Source organism: Podarcis erhardii, assembly GCF_964252035.2.
Source record: "Podarcis erhardii genome assembly, chromosome: 2".
NCBI classification, from domain to species: domain Eukaryota; kingdom Metazoa; phylum Chordata; class Lepidosauria; order Squamata; family Lacertidae; genus Podarcis; species Podarcis erhardii.
Genome location: NC_138498.1, coordinates 108,114,851 through 108,120,909, shown reverse-complemented (window position 1 = coordinate 108,120,909; position 6,059 = coordinate 108,114,851).

The following is a 6,059-nucleotide window of genomic DNA, read 5'->3' as shown; positions in this document are numbered from 1 at the left end:
AAACAAAATCTGCCCTTCTTCCTGTGGGATGTAAACACAGGAGCAGTCAATGACAACATTCCTAGAGTGTACATGTTAGAACATGGGGAGGGATGTCTGTCCAGCAAGCAGGTAAACTTCCTGGGGACGGACTTCCTCCGCATGTGACCAGAGGTGGGTGTGGCCTCACCTGTGCAGGTAATGATAAAAGCACAGGGCAGGCAGCCACTCTCTCTCTTGCCTCTTGCCTCTTGCCTCTCTGCCATCTTCATCTTCTGAAGGAGCAACATGCCCTCTTGGCTCCCAGCCAAGAGAGGACAGTACTATCTTGCTACAAGATAGATTCTAAGTGCATGTAACCTTTTTAAGCCTGCCTACCTTCTGGGATCATATTGTGAACAGAACGTGAGTAAACTCTTTTATACTTTTATAAAGACTGTGTCGTGTCTTGTATTTTAAGAGGGAACAAAGGGGAAATTACCAGAGTAATTATTATAGAGGTTCTAGCGAACCTGTGCAAGCGTTACCGTTGCGTACTTAAAGGGGAATGTCTATAAACTCTGCTGATATTTTGGGAACTTGTTAGTACAAGTTGGATAAGGATATAATTAGTCAATATATCCTCTCCTGCACCCCAGAACATTCCCACACTTCCCTTATGGGGTATCAAAGAACCCATATAGAGTCCTTACGTGTGTTCCCTATCCGAGAATATTGAGAAACAAAGCAGCTAGTAAGCCTGATCTTTATTGATCTCTTGCAACAGGGTACTCCCCTCACACACAGGAAAGGAGGAGGACCCCAAACAAAGGTGTGCCTGCCCTTCCCGCTGGAGCGGTGTGCCTGCCCTTCCCGCTGGAGCGGTACCTATTTATCTACTTGCACTTTGACGTGCTTTCAAGCTGCTGGGTTGGCAGGAGCAACCCTGTCGCAGGGATTTGAACCGCCAACCTTCTGATCGGCAAGTCCTAGGCCCTGTGGTTTAACCCACAGCGCCACTCGCATCCTATATACAGTGGTACCTTGGGTTAAGTACTTCATTTGTTCCGGAGGCCCGTTCTTAACCTGAAACTGTTCTTAACCTGAAGCACCACTTTAGCAAATGGGGCCCCCTGCTGCCACTGCGCCACCGGAGCACGATTTCTGTTCTCATCCTAAAGCAAAGTTATTAACCCGAGGTACTATTTCTGGGTTAGCGGAGTCTGTAACCTGAAGCGTATGTAACCTGAAGCGTATGTAACCCGAGGTACCACTGCATATGTGTAAATAAACTATGGTTACCGGACGTCCCCATTTCCCGGGGACGGTCCCGAGATTTACAAATCTGTCCCCCGGACAAAATCCGCCCCCGGAATGTCCCCGGATTTCATTTAATGTCCCCGGATTTATATTTTAAGTGTTGTAGATTTATTAGTAGGGAATGAATGTTGCGTGATTGGTTCAACGGCACAAGACGCATCATATGGGGACTTCCGGTGAGACAAAATGGCGGGCACCACAGCAACGAGCAGCTCCTGAAGCCAGCCATAGCCAACTGTGCTACCAGGCTGGAACCGGGCTGCTGAGACTGCCACTGCCACTGCCAAGGGGGAACCGGGGAAGAGAGAGAAAGAGGAAGGGGAAAAAAGAGGGGAGCCCCGACCTTGTTGCGCCGCTGCCACCACCACTGACGATGAGAGGTAGGAGTGCACTGGGAGGACAAGGACACGTGGCCGAGCCTAGGCCTGACCCGAGGCTACTCCACAGTGGCTAGTGCTCCAAGAGAGCAGGCCAGGGCCCAGAGGAAGGCTGTGCGACAGAGGAGACCACAGAAGAGAAGACATTACTTCTTCTTTTCTTTTTAATAATTTTTTAATTCTTTGAAAAAAATCTGGTAACCTTAAAATAAACCATGAATCATTAAGGCACCACACTCTTCACTGTCCCTCATTCCAAGGAAACCAAACCCTGGATAAGCACCTGGAACCCCTGGAATTCTGCGCCGCTCAGAGATTGGGGTGCCATGCAACAGTACTTTGGGGGACACCATGACTGTTTAAAGTGGTATAAAGGTAAAGGTAATGGGACCCCTGACCATTAGGTCCAGTCGTGGCCGACTCTGGGGCTGTGGCGCTCATCTTGCTTTATTGGCCGAGGGAGCCGGCGTACAGCTTCCGGGCCATGTGGCCAGCATGACTAAGCCGCTTCTGGCAAACCAGAGCAGCGCACAGAAACGCCGTTTACCTTCCCGCCATAGTGGTACCTATTTATCTACTTGCACTGTGATGTGCTTTCAAACTGCTAGGTTGGCAGGAGCAGGGACTGAGCAATGGGAGCTCACCCCGTCGCGGGGATTCGAACCGCTGACCTTCTGATCAGCAAGTCCTAGGCTCTGTGGTTTAACCCACAGCACCACCCGCATCCCTAAAGTGGTATAACACTGCTTTAAATGTATAGTCCAGGTGGGGCCCAGCTTTTACTCAGAGCAGATCCGTTGAAATGAATGAGCATGGCTAAATTGGGTCTTACTGATTTCAGCAGGTCTACTCTGAGTAAAACTTAGTTGACTACTACAGATTATCTCCAGATATTATGGGTTGAAGCCAAGACTCCACTCTTGAGCTTGTTCTTGTGGTCACCTTCATTCTTATTCATGGATGTGTGGTTAACCTGTTGTATTGAGTCTGCAAAAGAGCCTTACTGAAGAAGTTAACGAAGCCCGTTTAGCAAACATGTATGGAAACTTGTTAATCGGTTCAGCGTTCAAGTCATTAGGTTAATTAAACAAAACAGGATAATTGGGAAAGGGGTCTGTAGCTATGAATATTGGGGGTGGAAAACGGCGTATAACTCGATGGCAGAACAAATGATGCCGTGCTTTAAAATTAGAGGGTGTTCTACTAGGGTGTCAGAAATTACAGGGTGCCCCTTCTGGGAACTGTGATGGCAATTAAGGCATCTTCTGAGAATCTGTACTAGAGGATAGAAAACAATCCCAAGGTTGCAGCATTTCGTGGAAGATAATAGCGAGCCATCTGCTGGCACCACGAGCATCACAAGGACGGCCTTGTCAGCTTCTCTTCCCTGTAACTCCATGATCCTGTCCTTCTCTCACAATATCCTGCCTTTCTTTAGCTAGCATGAATGAAGGCAATGCAAATGGGCTGTAAAATGTTGGGAGGTCCACAGAATTTCCAGGTTTTGATGACACATGTACCTACAACACAGCAGCGGGGAAAGCTATTTATTTAGAGGCCACAATTGATGGTGCGTCAGCCATAACTGGGTGGTCCTGAAAGGAGAGGCACCAAAGGGAAGTAACCCCTTTGGTTTTCTCCTGTTATGAGAATTATAAGGTCTAAGATATAAAATAAACGTACCAAGCAAACACATACATATATACATAAACCGCATATCTGAAACAGTACAGTCATACCTCAGATTGAAGTTGCTTCAGGTTGAGCGCTTTCGGGTTGCGCTCCGTGGCGACCTGGAAGTAATGGAACACGTTACAGTGGTACCTTGGGTTACATACGCTTCAGGTTACAGACTCCGCTAACCCAGAAATAGTGCTTCAGGTTAAGAACTTTGCTTCAGGATGAGAACAGAAATTGTGTTCCGGCGGCACGGCAGCAGCAGGAGGCCCCATTAGCTAAAGTGGTGCTTCAGGTTAAGAACAGTTTCAGGTTAAGAACGGACCTCCGGAACGAATTAAGTACTTAACCCGAGGTACCACTGTACTTCCGGGTTTCGCCGCTCATGCACGCACAGACGGTCAAAATGACATCATGCACATGCGCAGAAGTGGCGAATCGCGACCCGCGCACATGCAGACGTGAGTTGCGTTTACTTCAGGATGCGAACGGGGCTCCGAAACGGATCCAGTTCATATCCAGAGGTACCACTGTACAGGGAAAAGTCCTGAAACCATTTTGTCTCTCCCAAATGACCTCAAATATTTCTCTGTAAGGTTTAAGGAAATGGGGAGCTTCCCCATTGTCTCTTTGCTTACAAATCCTGTCTTAAGGGCAAATTTAAGATATGAATAGGGTGAGCCTGTGACCTGTGACCTGGATTCAGAAACTGAGTAGTTATCATAACAAAAGAGTGGCCAGGATGCCCAGGTAATCCAGTCAGGTAACCTGGCAGACAGATAAAAACAACGCACTCAGATTTCTGTTGTAGTCCACCCCTTCTCTGATGTATGTATGCTGTATGGAGGGGTGGTCTTGGGCTACAGGGTAGGCAGTTCAAAAGTCTATATAAGGGCATACGCGCATGGTTCGGGGTCCCTCCTGCCCCCAGCGTGTGGTTTGTGAGCACCCTGTTGCAACAGTTAATAAAGATCAGGCTTACTAGCTGCTTTGCTTCTCAATATTCTCTGGTTGGCCTCTGTTATTTTCTCCTACCGATAGAGAACCTACAAAAGGATTCTATATGGGCTCTTGGGTACCCCACAAGGGAAAAGGCCAGGAAGAGGGCACTTCTCGTGGGTTGTAGACAGATTTGCTCCTAGGTGATAGACAGCGGTGAAAGAGAGAGAAAGAAAAAAATGAATCTCTCTTCCAGGTGAGAGTTGGAATGCTGAGGAGAGCCTAAACGCAATTCACAAGCACATGTCCAGAACGATTGATGGGTATTTTGTGATTGTGCTATTTTGTATTGCCTTGAGTGATTTCTTGTATCTGTTGTACTTTTGTTGTACAGTGGTACCTCGGTTTACGAACTTAATCCATTCCGGAAGTCCGTTCTTAAACCGAAACCATTCTTTAAAAAAAAATAATAATAATATTTATTAAGGTTTTAAAGGTTACAAAAAGAAACAGAGAGAACACCAAGTTAAACAAAAACTAAAAAACACATCACAATATAGAAAAAAAATATAGAAAAAATATTAATTATAAAAAACAGAAAAACAGAAAAACTGAAACAATTAAAAAAACACAACGAGTCTTCCCATAACTTATCTTTCATTTGCTTGTTTCCTTGACCTCCTCGCACCTTCCTTTTTTGTATTCTAGTTCAGTTTGCTATTTCAGCAAATCCTTTCCATCTTTCCCAATTTTTATCCTATAATTTATCTTAATATAATGTAGCTTTACCTTTCCTCCTTTCATCTATTAACAGTCTATTTTTACTTAGTCCTTTATAATATTTCTGCTAAAGCCACATAACTTCATTCCAACCTCCTTCTAACATTCCTTAATTTTACAATGTTTCTGTAAATAAGCTTTAAATTTCTTCCAATCTTCTTCCACTGACTCTTCTCCCTGGTCTCGGATTCTGCCAGTCATTTAAACCGAAACCATTCTTAAACCAAGGCGCACTTTCCCTAATGAGGCCTCCCATTGCCGGTGCCCTTCCACCGTTCAGATTCCGTTCTTAGACTGAGGTAAAGTTTGCAAACTGGGACACTACTTACAGTTTTGCAGAGTTCGTAAACTGAATCATTCTTGAACAAGACTGTTCTTAAACCTCAGTTCCCAAATGCCTCCATTTTGGAATGTTTCGGCTCCCGAATGCTGAAAACCCGGAAGCAAGTGTTCCAATTTCTGAACATTTTTTGGAAGCCGAACATCCGACGTGGCTTCCGCTTGAGTGCATTAAGCTCCTGCAGCCAATCGGAAGCCAAGCCTCGGTTGTTGAACATTTCAGAAGCTGAACGGGCTTCTGGAACAGATTACGTTTGACAACCAAGGTTTGACTGTATACTTCTTTTCTGTTGGTATGCTCTTCACCACTTCAGGGGACTTTGGACCTAAAAGCAATATATAAATAAACCCAAACCGCAATATGGTTATCATCTGAACAAACTCAGGCGACAGACGCTGCCTTTTTTTCTTGATCTGCTTATCCTGAATTTTGTATTCTGCAGGGATGGGGACTATGCAGGCCTGCAGTTGTTGTTAGGCTCCAAATCCCCAGCCATAAGAGGACCATAAGATTCCCATTTCTGCTGTGTGCCAAAATCCTTCATTCAGCCAATAATGCTGCCGATCTCACGAGTTACGCATGCTTTTGCGGAAAGAACAATCTCCACTGAATTCAGCCTTTACCCACATCTTCATTTCTGAGTTCACAGATTCCATTAAATGAGGAAA